This window comes from Drosophila ananassae, chromosome 2R (assembly GCF_017639315.1).
Source record: "Drosophila ananassae strain 14024-0371.13 chromosome 2R, ASM1763931v2, whole genome shotgun sequence".
NCBI lineage: Eukaryota > Metazoa > Arthropoda > Insecta > Diptera > Drosophilidae > Drosophila > Drosophila ananassae.
Window position 1 is genome coordinate 3,822,695 of NC_057928.1, and position 27,900 is coordinate 3,850,594.

The window sequence follows — 27,900 nt, forward strand, 5'->3', positions numbered from 1 at the left end:
AACGTCTAGCACTGTCCGCGTCGTGCGGAACTGGGTAGTTCATAATGACATCGTATTTTTTGTCATCTGGAAGTATTCCTTTATCAGTGTATTTATGACCTATAAAAGTCACTTCATGCATAAAAAATGAACATTTTTCTGGATGTAACTTTAGGTTGTATTTCCTACATTTCTCAAAAACATCTGTTAAGTTCTTAAGCATATGTTTTTCGGAACAGCCAATTACTATTAAGTCATCCATATAAAGGAATGCTAGAAAAGGTTCTAGACCAGAGAACGCAATAGTCATCATTCTCTGAAACGAATTAGGGGCTATTTTTAATCCGAAGGGTAATCGCGTGAAACGATATGAGCCGTTGCTCGTTGAAAAAGACGTTATATCTCTAGAACCTTTTTCTAGTTCAATTTAATGGAATCCTGACATTAAGTCAAGACATGAAAAGTATTTTGCTCGACCTAGTTGATCTAAAATGTCATCAATTCTAGATAATGGGAATTTATCAGATAGTATTTTTTTTATTTATCTGGCGGTAGTCAATTACTAATCGCCATTTCTTTACATTTGACCCGGGGGATGATTTCTTAGGAACAAGTAACAATGGGCTATTGTATTCAGATACTGACGGTTCGACAATCCCGTCAGAGATTAATTTACCTACTTGATGTTGTATTTCGTTCACCTGACTATGTGGGCTTCGATAGTTCTTTATATATACGGGTTCATCATCTTTTAATCTCAGTTTCTGTTTATCGCTATACTGGGTGCATAAGCTAGAAAGCTGTGACTTGAACTGTGGAGGGAAGTTTTTTGAAAGTTGTGATAGTACGGATTTTTTCCTATTGTCTGAATTTGTGTTGACTACATCGTAGTAGTCGTAGACTACTTGGTCGGTATTTGTTGTGTTTAGTAGTCTTATGAAGGCATTATTAGATGTTGCTATGGTATTTGCAATATAAATGCCATGCTGAATTTCCTGATTTGGAATAAATACACTGTCTTCTTTTGAGTTAAGCTCAATTTTCCGAATAACTTGGGATCTTGCTGGCAGAAGTATTGAATTATTGCCAGAACTATGAGTTATTGGTACATTAATTGGAAATTTTAAATTATTGGGTCTAATTATAAGCCAATCTTCAGATGGCTTGAAGTCTAATTGACAGTTGAATTTTTTTATAAAGTCGATGCCTATTATTCCATCGCATGGAATTGGGAAATGTGAATTTAGGATATGAAAATCGTATGGAATTATGTATTTAGTTGTCTGTATCTCCAAAGAAACTAAACCTTTGGATTTGGTTATTTCTTGACTTATGCCTTTTATGTCTATGATGTGATCATCTTGGATGTTTTGGAAGTTATCCGAAGTTTCTTTTAAAATGGAAATGTCTGCACCTGTATCTATTAAAAAGATGAGCTCTTTTCCAGTAGCTACATTGAAAAATGAAACAAATATATTTTGGCTGAGCTTAATGGTGTGAACTCAGACTTCTTTTATTATTGAGTATTTAAAGGGCTTTGGGAGTTTCCCGAAGTGCTTTGGTTAGTATTTTGTGTAATTCTGACATTGCTTTGATTATTGCCATTGGGGCCTTGGTACGAGTTTCCACGGCCTCTATAGTTTCCTCTATATTGACCTCGTCCTCCCCTGTTATTTTGGTTGTTGTAGTTATTGTTGTTATTTTGGTAATTGTTGTTGTAGTTATTGTAATTACCACGAGAATTACCTCTATAATTTCCACGTCCGCGATTTGAGCCGCGCTGTGGATAATTCTTGAAATATAGAACAGTATTTGACTGTCCAGTTGCTTCAGTGCAACTATTGACAAATTTGGAAACAGCATCGTTTATAGTACTAAAGGTGGCAGCTTGCATGATAAGTTTTACCTTATCGATTGTGCAATTTTTAGTCATTGCTTTGACTGCATGCTGCGTGGAATAACTTCTGGCTAGCTCTAAAGGTAAACCATCCGTTATATATGCACCTTCTAAGGCTTTCGTCATCTGCTCAATTTCTTGTGTATATTGGTTAGCAGTTTTATTGCGCTGCTGTAGGTTCATCAGCTTCGCTGATAATACTTCTACAGTTTCGCCCTTGACGTTGCCTCTTAGTTTAGAAATTACTTCAGTAATTGTTGTTTCATTTCCGATTAGATTTCTGGCGACACCTTTTAGATTTGTTTTTATTATGGAGACAGCTAATTCTTCGTGCTCGCCTTTTATTGATTCTATTATTTGTAAAGCATCAATGAAACTTGTTAAATTTTCAGACTTACCATAAAAAACTGGTATAAGCTTGGATGCTGTATTAATAAAATCAATATTTGATTGTGCCATTGTGACAAAGCTAATTATTTTGTTTTCTATTACACTGGAGGTATCTGAATCTGTTGAATTGTCCAGATCAGTGTATACCGCTGGAATAGTAAGATTATTCAAATCTTCATCCTCTATTTTGAGGTTTACTTTGGGAAGCTCTTCTGACTCTGATTCATTTGCTTCTGTTGATTCTGGGTCAGGTGCAGTGTCAACTGCTATTGGGGTGTTTAGAACGGTTGGTACCGATATTTCTAAACTGTACTTTTGTTTAACAAATATTAAATTAGATCGTAGTCGAATCAAAAGTTTCGATACCTGTGACCAATGATCTTGATTTAACCTTTCCCTGTTATTATGTATGAGCATTCGTGCTTTATTAAAGCACACTACTAATATTTCAACATGCTTCCTAACCGTGTTCTTTTGGATAGGTCTATCTGGGTTAGTGACTTATATGATCTGTCAAAATTAATTTTAATGTTTGATAATTCTGTGTACATTTTGTTCCATTCCATGCCTTTAGTTTGGCCGTACTTTGTGAGAGGAATATATTGAAATATTTTATATATATATTTTTTTTTTATTTATTTATTTTTTTTTTATTTTATTTTCTTAGATTTTTAGGTGTTAACATTTATGTGTAATCTGTTGTTTGTGCTATATATATATTTTTCTTATTTTTAATTATTTTGCTGCTTATATTTTATCCAGGTCATTTCCCCGGCTCATATACCTTTTTTTCAGACAATTATTATGCAGCTTGTAAATCTTATAAAAAACAGCGGCGCACATAATAACGACAATGATTATTAAAAGTACATGTACCCAATTTAGATCAACGTTGGTAGATTCTACCTTGTTGATGACATTGGCAGTGGAATCCACTGTTTTTATGTCCAACGTCATTTTGGTGGGTTTTGCATATACTTTTATTTTTGTTTCATTAAAATTATAAAGATCTTCTGTTGACAATTTACTTATCGCATTACTGCGCATTTAAGTTAACAAGCTTCCTACCTAGTTTTTTTGCGTAGCTTTACAGGCTACACGTCTAATCGAGCAGAAAAGGTTCCGCTCAATTTTACAAAATATTATATTATGGATATAAAAAAAAATATGCATCGCAGTGCAATCAAAAAAATTATGCAGCACAGTGCATGGAAAGAAAAATTTTGCTCCCAGGCTTGGTTTACTTCTTCCTTCCTTCCACGTCAGCTGGCCGTCGCCGGTTTGGCTACGCTGACGCTCCCTCGAGGGCGCAGGTGGCGGTCGTGCCTCCCACGCTTGCTATTTGCTGCTACTGTTCTGGGTTGGTCTTCGTACTAGTCTTCGGCTTTACGCATGTGCAATTGCATACTGCAGAGTTGAGAGGTCCGGGGCAGTCGGTCGGGCAGACCTGTTGTCGTTTCGGCAGAGGCTTGGAAATATTTTGTTTCGATATTAGTTTTTGGTTTATCACTTTTATTTGATTTTCCGAGTGAGTTGTGCTCTGTGGTACTCTGTTTTGGAGGGAATCTCTTAGAAATTCAAGCTCGTTATAGCTTTGATGCGGGCGGTGTTGATTGACCAAATAGCAGCCACTTTATGCGGGCTATTCTTTTGTTGATTTTTTTTAGACCTCCACGTACCATTGTGCACACTCTACTCACTCAGACGTGTTTTTTCGTATCTCCTCCTTGTATTACGCTCTTCCCGTATGATGTATTTTCCTTTAAATCCTTTTGTATTTTTCCATCCTTTGGTTCCTTTTAGCCAAATATCTTCAGATTCCTAAGTCCTCCAGGACTCATGTCACGGTCGCCATGATGTATATTCCTCGTTGATCCTTGTCGTTGTATTTGGGTAATTTAAGTAATTCCATTTTCTTAGTTTAGATTTGTATATTTGTATTTTATTTGGTTGGAGCAGCAATGGCTCCAACGATCGAAATGTCTCTGGTTTTTACAATATTCTTTAAGTATAATTAAGGCTAAGTCTCATAGCTGCGCAGGCAGCGGCAGAGAGACGGCTATGTATCTATATACTTATGTATATTGCTATGCGCTCTCAAGTGTAGGCGCGAGGGGTATGCATATGCTATCCGTTCGTTGCAGTTATGCCGACGCAAGCATTTCCCGTGTGTGGGCTAAGCCATAACGATCGGACCGAAATATCGGACACTTAGGATTTATGACCGGGACTTTGAAATATATAAACACTGCAACAAAGTGTTACAGTGCGCACCCTTTAAGTATTTTCGGTACAGTAGATATTCAATATATGTGCATACTACATTACATCCAATTTTGGATAGCTTTACATCCAATTATGAACTAATCTTTGAAAACTTCTATTATTCGGGCGTAGTGGATATACCCTTGCAGTTATGTAGCAGCTTATATAATTATATATATATCGGATCGTAGAAAGTTGTGACGAACACGGTGTAGTGGATACCGATTGGTTGCATACTCTGCCTACGAGAACGGCCTAGCTGAGGGAAGAGGCAATGGGGTCGGTTACTTCCTAATCAGCATCACCGCCACACAATACAAATTTGTAGATAGGGTTAGGAAGGGGGTTGCAGTCCTTTGAAAGGATACGAAGTCGAGACAGGAAACCTTGCTATTGAAGGAGTAAGGTGATGAGGTTCTTCTGCTTGGCCCGCCCTACCTGTAAAGAATCAACAACGAATTATTGCTGCCCTTACCCATATATATTGAAATCGTTCAGCTCAGGTGCCCATAAAAATTATGAATTTACTTCATTTCAAATATCCAAATTCATGACAAAAACAAGGTTGCTTCTTCTTCAGACTGCATGCTTAACCTAAGTCCTTACTCCTAATTGTTCCTAATTCTACTAAATGATCTTAATACAGCTTAATTAATAAATTGGAATGTAATATAGAAATGTGTAGATAAAGAAATATTTATATATGTAGTAAATTAGGAGTTAAGGTAGAACGACGTCTAACCAATCATTTGGATATGAACTAACTATTCATACGTTTTCCTATAGAGGCACTGTTACATGTTCAAGTCGAAATATTTACTTAAGCAACCATCCCTCGAAGTCCGCAGGCCTGTAGACGAGAGCGCTGGATGTTTTGGGTGAACGGGCTAAATTCAAATTAAATTATGAAGTTTTGATGTACATGTTGCCAAAATTTGATCAATGCTCTACAGGAAAAGAAGATGAGTCTAGGTTCAATCCAATATAATTCACAAAAATAAAAAAAATGTTAAATTCTACTTAATAATACGCTAATCCTGGCACAGATTGTCGCGCTTCGCTCCTGGTTGTTGTTGTTTAATCGTTACAATGGACGAGATGTTTGCCGCATCGATCGTCGAGCTAGCCCATCACATGGTCGAGGTCGGCTTATATGACATGAGGTTCTTAATAATTGTGATATAGACAACTGTTCACTTTGGCGTTTTGATCGCAAAAGAACAAGTCAATTAAGAGGAAATTCGGTTGTCAAAATTGTCAGATAGACGGGGTTGCCAGATTGTTCGCCTTAACAGCTTTAAAGGGCTGTAACAGCGATCTGTTATCGAGTTATTTTATTCGACTAATCGATATAGACTACTACTTAAGGACTAAAGTTTGTTTACATTAAAGTTTATCCTCTCTGTTTATTTTTCGTAGCGAAATAATAATATTCGTACCTTCACACCACATCGACCTGATAATAGAAGGAGATGAAAGCTGAAAAAGGGTACTTCACCAAAGGTCTTTGACATGAAAAACTCCTAACTCCTTTCCATTGTTGTCTTCGAGCAGATATAACGACTGCCCTCTCTTCTCCCTTCTTCTGGCCTTGATTCCCACAGGTGACAATTTGGCGTTTATATGCTTAGCCTGGTTGCTTAAAACGAGATTTCCTTTTATGACTTCCTGATCCACTTCGAATGTTTGATGTCGAGCTCGTAAGTCGTAGTTGTTTCGGTTTTTCTCGTAAGCTTTTGTCAATCTCTTCACGATTTCAGCTCGTATTCTCGGAAACTCGTCTGCTCTAGACACCTTGGCTGATCCTTCTGACAACATCTGGATATTTCTCAACAACTTATAATCTTATCCATGAGTTAGCATGTGCTGGCCAAAGATTACATAGTAGGGGGATTCTCCAATTGATTGGTGAATATTATTTCTCAAGGCAGAATTAATTTTTCCTATATATAAGTCCCACAACCTTTGATCTAACCGAATATATGATCGTAGGGCCTCATTGATCGACCGATTGACCTGCTCCACCGCGTTGGATTGCGGGGAGTAAGCACCAGTGAAAGTATGTTGGATTCCGTGCTTGGATATAAGGCGACGAAGAGCTGGCTTTTAAACTGAGTGCCATTATCGCCAACCAAAACCTCCGGAGTACCAAAACAAACAAAAATCTCATATTATAAATAATTAATTAGCCAAGTTAATTTGGAAAAATGATCTAGGAGAATTAATATGCCTATATTTCCGTTCCGGGTTCTTTGAAATGGACCAATGAAGTCAATATAGATCCGATGAAATGGTCTCTCACTTGTGGCTTGCACACCCATCTGCGGTCAAAGACGTTGCGTCGGATATTTACAGGTTTTGCAAATATCGCACTGCGCTATATAATTGCGCACATCTAGCATCATATTTGGCTAATATAAGTTTCTCCGAAGTCGCTAGAGACATTTGGCCACCCCACCATGCGACGATGTTGGTTGGTCATGGGCAGAATTACGCTTGCTCTCAATTCGCGTGGAACTATAAGTTTGTAATTTGCATCGTCAACTTCTTGATTTCCGCTAGCAAAGCCTGCTCCATATCCGCAGAATCGATATATAGATATCCATGACTCGAAATCCAGGTACACTGAATTTTTGGACACGGTCCTTTAGCTGACGGTAATCCTCCGATTCGAATGCATCTGACTGCAAGTCAATCTCTGGAAATACCAGTCGCCAGGCTTGTCGTAATCAGGATGAATTAGGAATGGCGCAGTACAAAGCTTTGATTTGACTTCGTCAAAAGCTTTCTGAGCGTCCTCGTTCCAGCTAAAGATCTTTCCGCGAAGTAAATTAGTAAGTGGGGCTGTTATTGTTGAATACTGGGATATGAATCGACGGTACCAGCCGCCCATACCAAGAAAACGTTTCAGTTGCTGTTGGTTTTTGGGGATAGGAAACTGAGATACCGCATTGACCTTTTCTGGGTTCACGTGCAGTGTTCCATCACCCACTACATAACCTAGGTATTCGACTTTTCGAAGGCAAAATTGGCTCTTCTTATTCTTCTTCTTAAATTGATTGTTTATCGAGATTATTTTATCTCGTCGCGAAAAACGAAAGGAAAAATCGGTGGCTGTAGAATTAAATTATGTTGCGAAAAAAAACGAACGAAACGAAAATGCGTGCACTCTTCGACGTTATAAATTCGGTTATATTCATATTAACAAAACCTTAAGCCTAGCTTATCTAGTGCGGCGAAGCGGGGCGAATTCATGGGAGAGCGCAAGTGAGAGCTTCACTTGCGCTCCCGCTCCGCCCTAAACTAACTTATACTAGACTTCATAAAATTCTACTTATTGTCTACATCTAATTATACACCGGCCCCGTTGAAGGCCTTCCTTAGGCTTCAACTATTGGCAGCCTTGCCAGCTTGTGGACTGCTCTCCGAAACAATGCTCCTCTACTCGTCCTGACGTCGGCGACCCTGACCCTTCCGTCCGCGCCGGCGTGAGTCTCGACGACCCTGGCGGTGATCCACTGCTGGGGCGGCTGGTCGTCCTCGGCGACCAGGACCAGATCGCCCTTCCTGGCGTCCTCCTGCTCCCGCTGCCACTGCGACCGCGCCTGTAGGCCCAAGACGTACTCCCGGGACCAACGCTGCCAAAACATTTGCTTGATTGACGAGACAAGCCGCCATCGCCGCAAGCACGTTAGACCCTGCTGGTCCGGGGTCCGCGGTGCTGGTGGGGCGATGAGCGGCCCGCCTGTCAACAGGTGCCCGGGAGTCAGCGCCTCGCCGTCGCTTGGGTCCTGACTGAGGGCGCCCAGGGGCCTCGAGTTCAGGACGGCCTCGACTCCAACGAGGACGGTCTGCAGCTCCTCTGCGGTCAACTTCGCGCTGCCCACCGCTCGTAGGAGTTGGTTCTTTGCAGACTTCACACCTGCCTCCCATAGTCCGCCCATGTGCGGAGCCCGCGGCGGTATGAACGCAAATACGCATCCTTTTTTTGATGCGTATTGCCGCAGCTCGTCCGCTTCGCTCTCGATCTGGTGCCGCAGTGCCGCGAAGTGGCGACTCGCTCCGACGAAGTTCGTCGCGTTGTCGCAGTGCACGGTCTGCGGACATCCTCGGCGCCCAACGAACCTTTGAAAAGCCAATAGAAAGGAATCAGTTGACAGATCGGAAACTACTTCTAAATGTACTGCTTTAGACGAAAAACAAACAAACAGGGCAATGTAGGACTTGTATGGTGGCCTACCACGAATTTTCAAGGTCGTCTCAATAGGGCCACAGAAATCCACGCCACATATGGAAAATGGGCGGAGAGCACGAACTCGATCTAGGGGTAAATCTCCCATGATTTGAGTCATCAGATGAGGCTTGCATTTAAAACATCGTATGCATGACCGCACTATCTGACTGCAGACTTCCTGCGCGTTTACTATCCAAACGCGCTGTCGCAAGAGACTCACTAGTGCTCGTGGACCCACATGAAAATTCGACTCGTGCAAGTATCGGACGTAGCTCTGAACAAATTGAGAGCGCTTCGTCAACAATACTGGAAACTTGGCATCGTACGAAATAGGAGCATTAGCTAGTCGCCCCCCGACCCGCAACAACGAAAAGGTAAGCCCAGCCTGAGAGGTTTCATGAACAAACGGACTTAGCTTCTGTAGGCTTGGGCTAACAACAAGATTTTTTCTAACATTTTTAATTTCCTCTTGGTACTCGTGCTCTTGGACTATCTGGACAATTTTATTAAACGCGTCTCGATATTCGACAGGGGAAGGTACATTATCAGAAGGAACTACTAATTTTTTACATTTCTTTATAAAGCGGACCATGTAAACGAACACTCGCAGCAGTTTTAAGTGAGAGGAAAATCCTTCTATCACTTCCAACAAATATGAGGTAGAGACCATTGCAGTCAGTCCGACCGCACTCTTCTTTGCTTCCATCTGCAAAATCTCTGGTGACGGATCAAACCGAGGGCTCGTTGGCCACTTATCTTCCGGCTCCGTTAAAAACGATGGACCTGTGAACCAAATTGATTCTATCGTTTCCTTTACGTCTCCACCTCTTGACACAATATCTGCCGGGTTCTGTTTAGTTGGTACATGCCGCCACGTGCTATCCTCTGACCACTCTTGAATCTCAGCAACTCTATTTGATACGAACGTTGACAACGACGATGGATGGGAACGAATCCAATGAAGACAAACTTCCGAATCTGACCAATATACACTTCGTTCGATCGGTGCTTTGATAAGAGGTTTTATTTTGCGACAGAGGTCCGCGAGAAGGTGAGCGGCACATAACTCAAGACGGGGGAGCGTCTTTGTCTTGAGCGGCGCTACTTTCGACTTTGCTGTCAACAATGAGACTTTACTACCTTCTGCAGATTTGCAACGGATATAGACGCAGGCTCCATAGGCTCTCATCGATGCGTCAGAAAAGGCATGAATTTCAATTGGTGACATTGGCTCACTCATCACAAATCTCGGTATTGAGATCTCTTCTAACTGTGACAAGGCAAGCTGAATCTTGTTCCATGCGGTTTCCAAGTGCAGTGGAATGGACTCATCCCAATCTAGCTTATTGAGCCAAAGTTCCTGTAACAGGATCTTTCCTTTAATAAGGATCGGGCTTAATAAGCCAAGAGGGTCGAAAAGCTTTGACGTCACCGAAAGAATATTCCGCTTAGTCGCCCTTTGATCCATGACTGACATATCAATTTCGAATTTAAATACATCATCTTTAGGAACCCAAACGATTCCTAATGTTTTTGTCAGCTCTGAGTCCGAAAGTGTTATTGGCTTAACCGTGCTCTCGGATGCAGTAACTTCAGGCGAGTTTGAAAACCACTTGCTCAATTCAAACCCAGCGTTTTGAAGAACCTGAGTTACTTCAGACTTAATTGTCTTTAGCTCCTCCACGCAACCAGCACCCGTTAACATGTCGTCGACGTAAAAGTCAGACCCAATAACTTTAGCAGCTCGAGGGAATGTATTTTTCGCGGATTCACTCAACCTCTTCAAACACCTTATGGCCAGGAATGGGGCTGGTGCAGTGCCATACGTAACGGTGTTGAGCTTGCACAATTTCAAGGACTCAGACGGGTCTTTTCTCCACACTATCAACTGGTATCGTCGATCTGCTTCATTTACCATCACTTGACGATACATCTTTTTTATGTCGGCTACCAGAGCGAATTTGTTTAGCCGAAATCTAAGAAGAGTTGAGTAAAGCTCTTCCTGAATTGTTGGACCCACCATCAACAACTCATTTAAACACTTTTGTGTGGATGTCTTGCAGGACGCATCGAAAACGACTCTAAGTTTGGTCGTTGTACTTTGCGGCCGCAAGACACACTGGTGGGGTATGACGTAGTGTGGAGAAGCAAGAACGTCATTGCTTGCAGGGGACATATGGCCTAGGGATTCGTATTCTTCCATAAATTCCAAATACATTTTCTTTAAGTTCGGATCTCGAGATAATCTTCTCTCGAGCGACAGGAATCGGCGTTTGGCTATCTCGAATGAATTGCCCAAAACGCTTGGATCCGACTTAAATGGAAGTTTAACTTCAAATCGACCTGAAGGCAGTATTCTTGTAGTCTTCCGATAATGTTCCTCACATAGCTCTTGTTCTGGCGACAACATCTTTTTAGAAGAAGGAACTTCTTCCAACGACCAGAATTTTTTCAAGTTTTTGTCTATTGACTCTAATACTTCCTCTTGGCAATTCAGACTAGAGACTGGCTGTGGAGGAGTTGAGGAATTTGCCAGATATTTTCCCGACACTATCCACCCAAGGAGAGTTTTTTGAAGGATGGGATGGTTCGGACCTTGTTTTATTTGGCCAACGGACAACAATTCGAAAAATGACTCAGCTCCAATTAGCATATCTATCCGCTGAGGTTTGTAGAAATATGGGTCTGCTAACGGCAAGTTCTTTGGTAGGGTCCAATCTTTTACGTTCACTGACTGATCAGGGTGATAGCCTGAAATGGTTTTCAAAACCCAAAAGTCGAACGGAAACTCGCTACCATTGACTCTCGACTTCACCACGGTGTGTATCTTTTTCTTAACTTGTGAATTAGTTTGACCAATTCCAAGCAAGTTGATGCACGATTCCTCCCTACGGATCTGTAAGCGTTGAGCAAGATCTTCTGTAATAAAATTCATTTGTGACCCTGAGTCAAGTAATGCTCGGGCCAAGATGTGCTCACCATTTTTTGTGCGAACGCTTACGATCGACGTTGCTAACAAAACCCTTTCTACAGACGACGCATGCAAAGCATGTGAAGTAGAAGGGCCATCATTCGTTAACTCTGGAGGAGGATTTTGTGTGGGTGGTGGTAATGCTAAGCTATTTTCGGTCACTGTAAATCGGTGCAGAAGTTTATGGTGCGATCTTGAACAGATTTGGCACCTGGTCGATTTACAATTCGCTACCGTGTGACCTTTTCGCAGACAATTCAAACATAGGGAGGCTGACTTAACAAACTCAAACCTTTGCATTACAGCAAGGCGAGCGAACGGACTACACTGGGCCAAAAAATGGTTGTTCGCGTTACAATAACTGCAAGCTGGTTTGGCGTTGGTAGAAGAACAAGCCAACGAAGTTCTATTTAGTTGCTTGCCGAACCCAGTTCTTTCTTGTTTTGGTTTGCCAGTCTCTTCAGCGGACAGATGCTGGTATCTACGATTTAGTATTTTTTCGAAATCGGACCACAGCGGCAATTCCTCATAATCCAGTGACTCTTCCCATTTTTGCTTGGTCACTGGATCCACTCTACTCAAAACTAAATGAATAATCATTGAGTTTGCAATTTTAGTATCATCTCCTATGGATAATAGTGATCCATAAATTGATGATACAGTGTCGATGAGACCCCTCAAGGACGACGCAGACGGCTGGGAAATTTTCGGAAGGCTGAACAGTTGACGTATTTGGTTCGCAAAGATGAGACATTCGTTATCATAAACTCTTTTTAAACTAGCGATAGCTTTGGCGTAATTACTCTCGGTGACCTGGAATGCCTTGACAGTTCCTAAGGCTTCACCAGAGAGGCAAGAAATTAAATGATTAAATTTCTCGATAACTGGAATGTTCACATCTTTGTCAACTAATGTCTCGAAAAGACTTATGAAATTTTTGAAATCCGAATAATTTCCACTGAATTTTGGCAATGCCAAACTAGGAAGTCGAGCTCGAGTTGGGGCTGCAGAAATTGCAGTAGCTGAACGGGAGTCTTCAGCTGAATTCAAGGCATTACATAAGGACATAATCCTTGCCTTCGTAGTTATTCCTAATTCTTCCAACTCGGCTCCGAAATCATCCATTTCATCTATTTGCTCGATCTGGTCTTGCAACTCATTTGCTTTAGAAATTGCCTCATCTAAAACCTGAAGCCTGCATTCTAGCTCGGTTTTGTTTAGAGGAAGTGATCCATCTTCCAAACGTTCCTCCAACCGGCGAATGCTTTTAACTTTGACATTTAATCTTTTTTTTTAAGTCAATAAGAGTCGTGGAATTAATTTTTTGTTTAGTACTTTCCATTTTAAAAAAATTTGTTTTTTCAATACAAAAACGAAAACGATGCAAATTTAAGATTTAATAATTTATTTAAAATTTTTTATTAATTTTAAAATATTAATATTAAAAATTTATTAAATTTTTTATTTATTAAATTTTTCTAAAATTTATTTAAAAATTTATTGAATTTAATTCAACAACAAGAAAATGCGAAAACGAAAATAATTAATTAATCTTATTTAAATATAATAAATAATTTATTAAATTTAACCAAATCTAAATTGATTAATTAATTGATAACGAATTATTGATAGTCGAGGCACAGAGTATCCAAAAAAATAGTTGGTCGCCAATGACACCGAAACCAATATGCTTGACCAAATTGTAGGGGAGCGCGTCACTTGGCAGACCGGTAAACTATACGCGCCAAAAAGTGCATATACATACATACATACAGCAGCGGATAACGGTGGGAAACGAAAACGAGAATATTATCGCTGCATCTACTTGTATGTATGTAAACCAAATATATAAGCACCTTTATTTTATCTGAAATAATTAAAATAATTTTTGGCTGCACTTTAGTATTTATTTGGAAGATTTGTAAATTCCAGAACGAGGGGTAGGGGGCGACAGTGATTGCAAATAATATCAATATTCTCTTTTTTATTTTATCCACAGGCAGTACATTTAGGTTAGCACATATATTTATAATTAAAATTTTAGAATTTTTATATATGTTGTTATTTATTTTTGCTCTACTATTTTTTCTACGTACGTATGCGCCAAGAATTGAAAGGAGGGTGCAATATTCCAGCACAAGACGGATTTTAATTTGTCTTATCTCAACTTTCAATTTTTTGCACAAATACCTGGGGTTCTGCTTTCGGATCCTCTAATCCTGCGGCCACTTTCCTTTCACAATTGATGCAGGTGCAGTGCATGGGGACGACGAATCCTTCCAGAAGCAGCTATGGAGAAGTTTTATTTCGCGACGCGGAGAATTCTTAAATTTTTTATTTGTGAATTCACCACCACAACCGTCGCGAGCAACTCTTTTTGGATATATATATGTATGTTATATATATTGTTATATATATTTTATGTGTCACTGTCACTATTTTTTGTTGCTTATATATTTAATTATATTACACTACAGTCCACCCGGGGGCGCCAAAATGTTTATCGAGATTATTTTATCTCGTCGCGAAAAACGAAAGGAAAAATCGGTGGCTGTAGAATTAAATTATGTTGCGAAAAAAAACGAACGAAACGAAAATGCGTGCACTCTTCGACGTTATAAATTCGGTTATATTCATATTAACAAAACCTTAAGCCTAGCTTATCTAGTGCGGCGAAGCGGGGCGAATTCATGGGAGAGCGCAAGTGAGAGCTTCACTTGCGCTCCCGCTCCGCCCTAAACTAACTTATACTAAACTAACTATATACTTCATACAATTCCACTTATTATCTACATCTAATTATACATTGATTGTAAGGCCTGCGTGGCGTAATCGCGTCGCCACCTCTGTTAGGTGCTTTAAATGCTCGTCGAAACTTGGTGACATGATAAGGAGGTCATCCAAATAGACGAACACGTGAGATTTTATTTGATACGGTATTACTTGGTCTATCGATCGACACATTGTCTGAGGGGCGTTGCACAGTCCGAAAGGTATACTTCTAAATTGGTATAATGGCCTATTCGGAACGGTGAATGCTGTTTTAGGTCGGAACTGAGGGTCTAAATTTATTTTATTTATTTTATTTTTTATTTTTATAAATAAAGATGCCAAAAGGCATCTTTCAAATCAATTTTTTAAGTGCAGTGGACTGGGGAAAGACGGCTTAGCAATCCTTCTAGATTCGGAATCGGGTATGAGTCTTTTATCGTGACCTCGTTTACCTTTCTATTCCACCATCTATTCCATCTATTCCACAAAGAAATCTATTCCACCTTTGAGTCTAAATCGATCCACAGGTGATAACTTAAGTTTGGAAGAATCTTTTTCAAAGTTTATTTCATTTACTTGGTTTCCTAAAGAAACAGAGATTCAAAATATTTCCCAGAAGTCTATTCCACAGATAACATCGAGTGTGATCGATGGTAATATTAAGAACTCAATTTCTGCTTCAATTTAGTTATATTTAGTCTTAACTGTGATAGTGCCGAAGGTGGGTTGTTTTGTTCCATCTGCGGTTCGTACGTGGCCGTAAGCCTTATTGCATTTATATTTTCCTGAAACAATATTTTTAGCTAACGCTCCTCCGACTACGCTATTATTCGCACCATTATTTAGCAACGCTAAGTACGGTTAATTGATCACGACTACATTTGCGTACGGACGGATGTCATTGCTTACTTTACTTATTGCTGATATTACGCAACTATTGTAGCCATTTTTTGATTTCCAGAATTCTCGTAGTCGTGCTGCTGCGCGACTTTTGTTGGCAAGTATCGTTTGTAAATATTCTTCGTCTGATTTCAGTGTATTCTCTTAACCGAACATGATATGGCTTGATATGTCGGTCATGGGAATTGTCCGGTGTCTGTTTTGGGTGGTTAGGACCCAACTATGCTTTCATTTGATTTATGCTTCTCCTCGCCCGAGTCTACAGTCGTGCATCTGATCTCGGATTGGCACGGTTGTCCGCCTGGCAGTTTCCCGATTTTTGGGAGCATTTTGGGTAAGTTGGCTTATATATATTTATCGCGCCACACCCGTAGCAAAATACTCGATGAGGCTGAGGGCAATCTTTGAATCTATGATCTAACTTGTCACAATTCCAGCATTTCGTTCGATTCTCATTTCGAATCGCCAAAATTTGTGGTTGGTTTCCTTGCTAGGATTCTTCGGGCTCTTCGTCTAAAGAAATTTCATTTACGTTCCGCCTTACCGGTGGGTAACTTGAACTATTTTTAGCTCTTAGATTCTTAAAGAACTCTTCATGACGGTGACAGTGCTTACGTAAAGCAGCTATAGTTGGGGTTTCTATATGTAGAAGGTCGTGTCCTAGGTCAGATCTTAGGTTGTTTCTGATTGTCTAAGCCAACTCTGAGTCAGAAATGGGTTCAGATAGCGCATTGGCGATGGCTAGGATGGAATCCAGAAAATCGTCGAAACATTCACTATTTCCCTGCCTTCTTCTACGCATCGCGGCTCGAATGTCCTGATCTGATCGTTGGTTTTTATATCGTTCCTTTAACCAAGAACAGAGTAATCGCCAATTCATCTCCTCTGAACTCCTATGGCATCGCCAAAAGAAAGTTAGAGCTGGGCCTACAAACAACAAATTCGCATACTGATACAAAAGATCAAAGTTCCCATTTAATGAGCGACGTGTTAAAGTATTTACTCGATATATAAAATCTTCTACGGAAATGTCTTTTGGTGAGCCGGAAAATTATAGCTTTCAGTGAACAATTAAGCTTGAAATTTGGTCAGGTCGGATGGTGTGATTCTCTCTAAGATTCTCCAGTGAACGATTGTCGGATATGTTATGGTTACCTGACACCTGATTATCGAAAAGCAGACTTTGCAATGGGTCGGCTGTCGGTAATTCCGAATCTCACTCAAGTGAGTGTCTTTGAGAAGTAGGTATGTTAAAGTTTTGCATTGCCACAATGTCTAAGAGAGTTGGGTTTGATATGCTTCTAAAGCATTGGTTATGAGCTCTGAATTCTCCCTTCTGAAACGCTAGTCGCTCTTTGCGAGCCTCCAGCACGTGGTGAACGCTGAGCTTGCGAGGTGGTGCTCGGACGATTATTGGATACCCTTGTGGTTGACCTTGTGGTAGGTCTGGTATTCGGACGAGTTCTAGGAACCGCACCTGTTCGCGAGTTTAAATTGGATCCGTTTTGAACCCTCGGAACTTCTAAGGTAGGGTCTTTTGCTCCTCGCGTGCTATTATTGAGCTGCGAAGATAAGCATGGTTGTCGACAATTTGGACACGTTTCATTTTGCAGTAACCATGCAGTTACGAACGTTCTATGAAAGTGGTGTTGACACGGAGTTTCGACAAATTCTATCTCGGCGTTGGTATCATTATATATGGAGTATTGCACCGACTCAACGGCCAATCTTGAACTATTTTCAGGACTACGCCGGACTGACATTGTTTCGATTTTGATATTCAACAACAACAGAAAGAAAACGAAAGTTGATTGATATTAATTCTATTATTTTCCCTATTTAATTTCGGAAACCTGAAATTTATGGGATATCTGGGTCTTATCTTGTCTTTGCTGTATCAATTTCATTTAATATATTACAAGGTTTTCTGTCTGTATCTTCATATCCCTATTGAATTTAAAACAACCTGATGTGCTCATTGCGTTAAATGAAAGAGTATACTGCTGAATATACCAACCAATACACAGTGGTTGCGCCCATAGGCCATAATTCAAAAAATCCGCAGAACAGAAAATTTGCGAAAAGTAAACAAAAAGTCTACATAATGTCCAAGTTTCTCAATGGCAAACCAGGTTTTTCAGAAATCTAACGGGACTTTCTAAAAATAGAATGCAAAGCGTGAACAAGTGTTTAGTTTTGAAGCGCAGCGGCGTTAAGTTACCTCTTCGTCAAAATATTACTGGATTTCAAAGTGTTCAAACGTTTGTTAGAGAGGTCCTAATTTTATTATTTAACATTAATTTTAAAGTTGAAGGTATTTACTTACTAATTACTTATTGTGAAATTTATTTGATAAATATTTTATTCGTTATGTGTTTTTAATTAACTATACATTTTTTGTGTATTATATGAACGTCTTTTTCATGTTTAAGTAGACTTTTAGATATGTTCCCCCCCGATTCCCCCTTTATGAGTGATATCAGTGCATTTGCCAATGTTTTCATGTAATAAAAATGTTAAGTTCAACTGCCGATTTTTGCCTATGTGTATATACTCATTAATAAACTCAAGCTGTCAAGGTCAAATTCGCGACGCAATCTGCTGCTCTTCCTTTGCTTTTATGATGTTTCTTTTGTTTTCGTCTTTTTTGTTTGTCGATAATTTCGCATATTATTTTTTCGCTTATTTTTATGTTTTCATTTTTAATAGGTGCTTCTTGTAAGTGCGAATTTTTACGCATGCACGTCTTTGATATTTGTTGCAAAGAAAAGGGCGTTGATGCAGAAAAAAATCGGAGAGTTACTAGTGCAATAGAAGAAAGCATTAAACACAAAGGCTACGCAATCGAAATGACAACACTTAGTAATTGCATTAGTTATATTTGCAAAAAATATTGTACTTTTTGGGCCAAATACAATCGTTTTAAGAATTCAATTGTTAAACATCAATCTAATTGGCTGAACACTATTGAAACAATTATAATTGAGCCACCTCAATAAGGGATTGCAAGTGCTAAACGTGGACGACCCAAAATTACTAGTGCAATAGAAGAAAGCATTAAACACAAAGGCTACGCAATCGAAATGACAACACTTAGTAATTGCATTAGTTATATTTGCAAAAAATATTGTACTTTTTGGGCCAAATACAATCGTTTTAAGAATTCAATTGTTAAACATCAATCTAATTGGCTGAACACTATTGAAACAATTATAATTGAGCCACCTCAATAAGGGATTGCAAGTGCTAAACGTGGACGACCCAAAATAGATTTTGCTGAGTCCTCAAAAAGGACAAAACGTCGTCGGATAGCTCTGCTAGAAAAACAAGATGAGTCTGCAGCTTCTGTTTTACGCTCATCCTATTTTCATCCGAAACAAATATGGAAAAGGTCTCATCGCTTTTAATGGTCACTGGAATCACGAAACATCAATACTTGCTTATTCGTGAATTTATAAATAGTGAAGCTTCATGCAATATATTGCCAAGCTATGAGAAAATTCTCAAATTTAAAACCTTAAGATATCCAGAAAATATAACAGTAGTAGAAACATATGCAGAAGTTGAGCTGCAGAGTCTACTAGACAACACAGCATCAAGCATTTTAGAGCTCCAAAAACCTGTAACTGAAAATTGTCTTGATGGCACGGAGAACACACTAACATTAATTGGAAAATGGGGCTTTGATGGCAGTACAGGGCACAGTGAATATAAGCAAAAGTTTTCAAACACTTCAGCTTATATCTGAAAGTAACTCAAAAATAATATGGAAAAATCCTAGACCATCATCTACACGCCAGTAGACCAGTCAGACTTCAATTTAAAAAGGCAACAGCCACACTATCCGTTAAAGAAGAACTGTACTTCAAAAATAAAATAGATAACCTAAAGCCAACCGAATTTGAAAGTCCCAATAAAAAATTATTTATAAATCATAGCCTGCAACTTACTATGGTAGATGGTAAATTGTGCAACGCGTTAAGAACAAAAGCTTAATGTACTGCAAAGAAAAGAACGAGTACAAGTGCAGTTTCGCGATAAAATGGGAATAATTGTTGATAAGCCTAGAGACGGAGGCAGAGGAACTTCCAACGAAGGAAATATGGCCAGGAAATTTTTTGGTAACCCGAGCTTGGCATCTGATATTACAGGCATTGATGAAGAAGTCATAACCCGCTGCGCAACGATATTGCAAGCTTTAGCATCAGGATATTCCATTAATGCTAAAAAATTCGAAATCTATGCGTTGGATACTGCTAAGCAGTTGATAAAAATATATCCATGGTACTATCTTCCAGCAACAGTGCATAAAATTTTAATTCACGGTGCGAAAGTGATAGAGCATGCGTTGCTGTCAAATGCCGGCTGCAACATACTCGGAAGATGTCTCGCGTATTGACAAATACAGACTTAATTAATACACTTCTTTTGCGTTCAGACCCTTTCATAACAAGTCAAAGGAAACTACCAAAAAGAGACAAATCTAATTTTTCTCCCAGCACATTTGATTTATTAGAAGATATTTGTTAATATTTATTTCACTCCCAATTTTTTAAATACATTTATTCTTATATACATATCATAAAAGGAACTTTAGAACCTCATTTCATTATATTTTGAAAAGCTTGTGGGAAGGAGGAGAGGAGTTAATATTTTATACTCTAAATAATTTAAATACAAATAAATTGGATGCCTAATAATGAAATTTTAGCACTGTAATTCTACTGGTAAGTAAGCAAGTATTTGCATAGAGCACCATTGCCATATAATACTACTGCCATACTTACTACGGTGCTATGAGAGCAATAGGATACAGTCGTCCGATGTATCCAATTTTTTTACTATATATTAAAAATATTTTTTTATATTTTTGGAAAAAATTTCACATTGATATCTCAACGGAAAGTATTTATGGCCGCGGCTCCATACAAGCCCAATCACAGTGCAATATAATTCTCAATTTCTTTTAGGCAACTTACTGACAATAATAGAGGGAGAAAATTGCTGCCAAAATATTGCAAAATGAGGTATTGCTGAATTTTCCAACAATTACAATTCTCGAATTTATGAATATTTATGGTTTGATGAGTTGATCAAAGAGGTAAGAAGGAGTTATTGCCAATACATTCTCGACTCCTTATTCCTTAAATACATATAAAAAAAGGATGTTTCTAGAGAGACATCTTTTCTAATCCTTAATTTGTTCCCTGCTCTGGTTCTGAGGATTTTCCAAAACACAACAAACCCAGAAGAATCAAAAAGAAGGGTTTTTTGAAACTAAAGAAACTTCTTTAGAATGCTGACTGTTAGGATAGGTTGGAGGATAGCTCGTGAGTGCATAGGCTGCGATGTGGTGTTTTGTTTGTTGCTTAGCTAGATATTTTGCTAGACCCACGTTGGGCGCCATTTTATTCTGTGACAAACGCGGTGTAGTGGATACCGATTGGTTGCATACTCTGCCTACGGGAACGGCCTAGCTCAGGGAAGAGGCAATGGGGTCGGTTACTCCTAATCAGCATCACCGCCACACAATAAAAATTTTTAGACAGAGTTAGGAAGGGGGTTACAGTCCTTTGGAAGGATACGAAGTCGAGACAGGAAACCTTGCTATTGAAGGAGTAAGGTGGTGAGGTTCTTCTGCTTGGCCCGCCCTACCTGTAAAGAATCAACAACGAATTATTGCTGCCCTTACCCATATATATTGAAATCGTTCAGCTCAGGTGCCCATAAAATTAAAAATTTACTTCATTTCAAATATCCGAATTCATGACAAAAACAAGGTTGCTTCTTCTTCAGACTGCATGCTTAACCTAAGTCCTTACTCCTAATTGTTCCTAATTCTACTAAATGATCTTAATACAGCTTAATTAATAAATTGGAATGTAATATAGAAATGTGTAGATAAAGAAATATTTATATATGTAGTAAATTAGGAGTTAAGGAAGAACAACGTCTAACCAATCATTTGGATATGAACTAACTATTCATACGTTTTCCTATAGAGGCACTGTTACATGTTCAAGTCGAAATATTTACTTACGCAACCATCCCTCGAAGTCCGCAGGCCTGTAGACGAGAGCGCTGGATGTTTTGGGTGAACGGGTTAAATTCAAATTAAATTATGAAGTTTTGATGTACATGTTGCCAAAATTTGATCAATGCTCTACAGGAAAAGAAGATGAGTCTAGGTTCAATCCAATATAATTCACAAAAATAAAAAAAATGTTAAATTCTACTTAATAATACGCTAATCCTGGCACAGATTGTCGCGCTTCGCTCCTGGTTGTTGTTGTTTAATCGTTACAATGGACGAGATGTTTGCCGCAGCGATCGTCGAACTAGCCCATCACATGGTCGAGGTCGGCTTATATGACATGAGGTTCTGCGCCGGAAAGTGAGGTTATGTCACCTCCACGCTCTTGGTTGGCCAGGTTCCAACTCCGCTGCTGATTCACTGCGGCCCCAATCACGCACATGTCGCCGGCCACAGACCTCGCCATTCGTGGATCGAGTCTGGACCGGTTTCGCGCACGTTTAGGGGCTGATCGAGGAAAGCTTTTCCTGGATGCCTGGCCGATGATACACGCGGTGGCTCCGCCGTAGACCTCTGGATCGAAACTCAATACTTTGCTAGCCGTAGGCTTTTGGTGGGCGCTACGTAAACGATTGGGGGAGTTTTGTAACACTACCTAGAACATTTTTATTATTATACTAATTGGCGACATATCGGTCGGCTCACCTGGAGGTTTTTTTTTGCGCCACAACCACAAACACACGTGCGCCACAACCACAAACACTCGTGTACCGTATTGGGTACTCTAACTATTTCCACGTTTGGGGACATTATTCACTATATAATTGTGATATAGACAACTGTTCACTTTGGCGTTTTGATCGCAAAAGAACAAGTCAATTAAGAGGAAATTCGTTTGTCAAAATTGTCAGATAGACGGGGTTGCCAGATTGTTCGCCTTAACAGCTTTAAAGGGCTGTAACAGCGATCTGTTATCGAGTTATTTTATTCGAATAATCGATATAGACTACTATTTATCGACTAAAGTATATTTACTTAAGAGTTTATCTTCTCTGTTTATTTTTCGAAGCGAAATAATAATATTCGTACCCTCACAAAGTCCCATCATTCTAACTTCAAAAACAACAAAGTTAAGCCAATTCCGATCGTTCAGTTACACGGTAGCTATAGAATATAGTCGATATATCATTATAAAAGGCCGATCCTTATAAAATTTTGCAGATCGGCTTAAGTTGCCCAGAATGGAATCTGTATCAAGTCCCATCTTTCTAACTTTTCTAACGGCTCAGCCCGAAGTTAGCTTTCATTTCTTGTTTGTTTTAAATAATTTTCGTAAAGAGAGTTAAAATGAATTGATATTCACTATTTTAAATGTCGGTCGATACCCAAAGATTAAAAAAATTGTAAAAATAACTATGCTATTGCTAATTCTTGTAAATTTTTATCAGACTATCAGTTGCTTTCATTTTCGCATGCGACATTAAGCCAAACAAAACTTTTTTGTTTAGCTTGAAAACTATACCTTCTATTTTGCTTTGTTCCAAATTAAGCCCTTATTAATGTGTACAGTATCCAATTCTCTTTTCGATTATTTATAAAATTAAAAAACAACATAAAAGAACATGTCGCGTGCGATACTGAATAAAATTGAATTAAAAAAAAGCGACCAAATATTTTTTAGTGAATCAAAAAGAGTTACTAAGAACAATTAAATAACATATTAATAACGTTATAATAACATAAATAACATTTTAAAATGGATTGCAGACAAATTTTCCATCAGATTTCGCTGAAATCAGCGTCTGTCTGTGTCGCGTGCGACAGACCTAGTTTGTTTTGAATATTCTAAAAATAAAAAGCCAATTTATATTTGCACCAATTACACCAGTTTACACAATAAAGGGTAATCGAGTTATCCTTGAAATTGATGATTGTTTTAAGTAATTTGTGGCCTGAATGAAACTGGGTATGCTTACCTGGCAGTTGTCTCTTCCGTTCCACTTCTGGATGTTGGGGATTATCCTATGCGTCCATCTGCCTTTCTGCTGAATCCCACCTATTCTGTCGTTGGGATAGTGCTCCTGGTCGGGCAAACTTCTTCGTGGCCTTTCGGGGTACGTTCTTTCTCCGTAGTTGAGTGAATTCGTAGATTTTCTCCGCTTTATTTGCCAGAATATAGAAAATCTCTTTGATGCCCCTAAAGTCTTTTTAGGTCGTTGATGTCCTTTGTCTGATGCAGCCCATATCGGCGCTGCATACAGTAAGGCCGACGTGACGATACTGGCCAGAAGCCGTCTCCTGCTTTCTTTGGAGCCTCCAACGTTTGGCAGCGTCCGTGAGAGAGCTCCTTATATTTCTGCTGCTCTATTGGTTACGTACCGAGCCGAGGGACAGCCTGTTGGTTTATATGACTCTTAGGTATTTTATCGCCTCCTTGGACTGCATTGAGAAATTGCTCCACCTCCTTACGTTTAAGGAACCGCCCTTTTTGGGTAATTCTCAACGTTCTCCGAAATTGTCGTGAAGGGCTCCGCGTCTCGAGCTATTAGTATTTCCCATTTGGGCGGGTGCTTTGGAAACAGCGACTTCACTATTTTCCATAGGAGGGTAGGGCATGCTGGCTTAAAATATTCCAGCCCTTTATTTTTTCTCATGACAACTTTGCACGCGGTTCCCCATGCGTCAATCTTCTTTTCAGATCTTAAAACTCTCGCGTTTGCTGGCTTTTATTGTCAATTTCAGGGCCCTCTTTGTTGATCCTCTTTTGCACGGTTTCTTGCTGCTATTGATCTTGATAGATCGTTTGCTTATACCTCAGGGGAAGATGATGGGACCTAGTTGAACTTCTGGAATGCTACCGAGAGTGCTTCTCGATCCAAAGACAGGTCCTTCCATTTTAGTCCTGTCACCTTGGGAATCAGTTTACCTGCTTTAGCAGCGATTGCCTCACAATGGCTGAGATTTTTCTATTTGAAAAGGCGCACAAGGAATATCGGATGCTTGCCACTTGCAGCCACGTGTCAGGTGTCCTTCGCTAATTCGGGTTCCTCCGCACAGTCTTTGGCCATGTGGCCGTCCTTGCTACGGCACATATGTAAGCGATCGATGGCGCTCTGTAATTTTTTCCACATGTGCCCGAGCTCCAGGCATCTCAAGCATTTTATGACCCGGATCCTTTCATCCTTAAAAAGAATCCATCATAGAATGGAACCGTTCAGTATTAAGGATCTGTCAATCATCTTGGAACCTCCGACGTTAGTCAACCCACATGCCGCTGCTGCCGTACCGCCTCTAGTGCCAGAGCGCCGGCGCCACACCCATGGGAGGTCAAATCTTCTGCGCTTACGCTTAAGCGGTTGTTTCCCGTTAAGCCATTCTTGTTTCCCGCCTTATCCGGGATGTCACTGTGGATGACATCCGGAGTTACCTGATAAACCATCTTAAGTTAGATCCTAACGTAGAATATTGTAACCAAAATACCCGTTTCTCTCGCCATTCGATAGGCCTCTGATTTTCCTAATTATCTAAGCCCCTTTTTCCTCGGATCCTTTCATCCTTAAAAAGAATATGGTCACAAAGTGACCAGGGCCGCTGGGTCGCGCCCTGAAGCCCTGAGCTCCCCACAAGTGTCCTCCCCAACCCCGCTAGACTCTAAAAAATCACTCTTTTCTAGGCTCTTTAAAGATCACTCCAGTACTGTTAATCTGTAATGATTAAGGGAAGCAAAAGGTACATAAACCGATTGCTAGTTTGTTTCCGCAACTTGCACTTGAAAAAATTGGACGTGGAGACTGAATAAGTTCAGAAAAGTTTGTCTAAGACTGACTTTATTAATGTAAAAGTTCAATATTTATAGCTAAATTGGAACATGAAAATTTCTTAGGTGGTAAATAAATGGAATTATAGAAGAAACGTAAAAATGATAAATTAACAGTTCAAAACTGTGGATCGTGTTACAATATTTTGTCGATTACATGTCAGCAGTTCTTGCTTGAAAAAACTCCGTTGCCTACAGCTATTTGGTCTTTAGTTGCGCAGATCCATTGATTAGATTGGTTTGTCTTTAACCATGCCATTGTCTTTAACCATGCCATGCTGGAGTGCACAAGATTGCTGTGCTCGTCTTTGTACTGTTCTTGTTGCTTTTTTATGAGGGTCATCTGTTGTTCCAAAGATCTTAGGCTGTTGTTGATAGCCAAACTTCCTTTTCGCACCAAATTGATGGCGGCGTCAACAATAAATGTTTGGTTCTGAAGCAATTGTAGGAGAAAGTCCTCATTACCCTTAATCTTAGTGATAGTTTTGGCCATATCCTCTGGGTACGTGGAATCGAATACACTGGATAATGAATTGGCTATGGATCCAACAATATTAAACAGTGATCTGCGTTGTCGAAAGTGATGCATTAGATTATTTCCTTCCTCACGCTCTACAAACAGATGTTTAAAATGGTCCAGAATGGAACTGCATGATGCTACGCTTATCAATTCCTGGCACATGTGTAAGAGCTCTATTAACCCAACTGAAAATACCTTTATATCTTTCGTATGGATCCAAGTCGTAATATACTATAATTATCCATTCTGAAATTTCCATTCTCGTGGTTCCTAGAAGTTCGTAGAATATTCCTGGCTTGTTTCTGAACTCCGTTACTTTAATTGGCGTTGCTACGGCTAGTGGAACCATTATGCATGGGTATTGTTGAGAGGCTTCCCCTTGAGAGGCTGTTCAGGAGGCTCCTCAGACTGAGTGATAGAAGTGAGAATTACCTCAACGACCACCGTGTTGAGGTGTTCAATCGTCAAAGAATTGATACAAGCAGCCGTATTGCGGACTTCACCGCAGCTTCCCACAGGCCGAATGATGATGCTCGTGGGGGTATGAATTTGAAGTCTATTTCTCTTTTTTTGCAATGTTGATTACGATGCCTTTGGCATTGGTTGAAAAAGTTGTGGTTTCCAGCTCCTTCAATTTATTTTTGTCTCCAACAAAATTAGTTTCAATATCGCAATGGATCGTCTGGCACTTTCTTCGACGTCCAAGAAACCGGCGGAGAGCGGCCAAAAAGGCGTCTGTTGTCAGATTGCTTACCAACTTCAAGTGAATCGCTTTCGTGGAGAAACAACAAAATACTGCTATATAAGCCGTGTCGGGTCGTTTGCCTCGAATCTTATGATGAATCCATATGGGGCTGCAGTAATCTTCTCCAGAGCTAAAGAACTCTTTCGGCTGGTGACTCATTAATTTGGACTTGACTCTGGTACATCGGACACAGTTGTGTACAATTCCTTTTGACATGGTTTTGTCCTTGATTATCCAATATTGTAGACGAGAAATTGCACTCAAGGCTTGGGCACCGCAATGCAAGTTGGTCTCATGTAGTTCTCTTAGGATCATTATTACAATTGTGGGGAGCAAAACTGGATGTTTTGCATCATAGGACAGGTTTTAATCCTCTAGTCTACCTCCTACTCGAATTAACCCATTAGATCGTTGGATCATCGTTGGATGGGAGTCAATGATACAAGGGAACTGTTTTTTTCCACTGTTTTGTAACTTTTGAGATGTTTGCACTCCGCGATAAATTCGATTTGCTGAATCGTGCGCAGAATAATGGTGCGTAGACATAGAGTGCCTTTGTTGGCGCTCTGTTAGCATTATAACAGAACCGCAGCAACAATCCCTTGCAATTTGTAAAAGGAATTAGTGTGCTTGCAGTTGTAAATCTCTCCTCCAAATGTGTACTTAGCGTCCGCCAAGCTGACGAATTTTGCTTTTGGTTCTAAATTCGTTGAAATAATGGCTGACCCCTTAGACCAGTTCTCCCTTGATCCATGTAGGAACAGGGGCCCATAAAACCACATACTGTTGCTCGAGAGCTTGATACGTGACGCCATTGAGACTGTTCCGTTACTTCTTAAATTTTGGGTATCCGATTCGCCACAAAAGTGTGGTAAGTGAATGCCGTTGCATTAATCCACTTTAACAAGAGAGATGAATCCATCCAAAAGAACCTAGCAAGCTTGTTTAAAAACAAGCGTAAATCTTGTCTGACTATATAAGTGAGTTCTGCGCCTAGGCCTGCTGCGCACAACTCTGGGCAAGGATTGCTTTGCTGTGGGTACTACTCTGGACTTGGAACAGAGTAGTCTCACCCAGGATTTCTTATTTATATACGTAGCTTATACGTATATTGCTGCGCCATAGACCTTTTCTGAGGGGTCCACAAATGTGTGTAGTTCTTGCGCGAGTGGAAGATTTGCAAGGAATTTCTGTACCCAACTTAATCTTTCGGTTACTATTTTAGCGTGAAACTCCTCACATTTATATAAAGTGTGATATGAAGCATTGCAATAGGAGCACAATGATTGTCTTTCTGACATACTGGATGCGCACGCCAGATTTTTTGACTTTTTTAAAAAATAAAATTCAAATCTCAAATAGACCCCTATTCGTCA

The 27,900-nt window shown here is 39.7% G+C and overlaps 1 protein-coding gene and 1 long non-coding RNA gene across 5 annotated transcripts in view; both read left to right on the forward strand.

The window, feature by feature from the left end:
• Positions 1-27,900, forward strand: part of LOC26514902 (proton-associated sugar transporter A) — a 226,373-nt gene that overhangs the window by 83,497 nt on the left and 114,976 nt on the right. The gene's annotated exons all lie outside the window — the stretch shown is intronic.
• LOC116655757 lies at positions 4,729-21,177 on the forward strand. The gene is made up of 4 exons (XR_004310803.2): positions 4,729-4,740; positions 13,854-13,857; positions 19,265-19,268; positions 20,842-21,177. It is a non-coding gene; the product is annotated as an uncharacterized LOC116655757 (long non-coding RNA).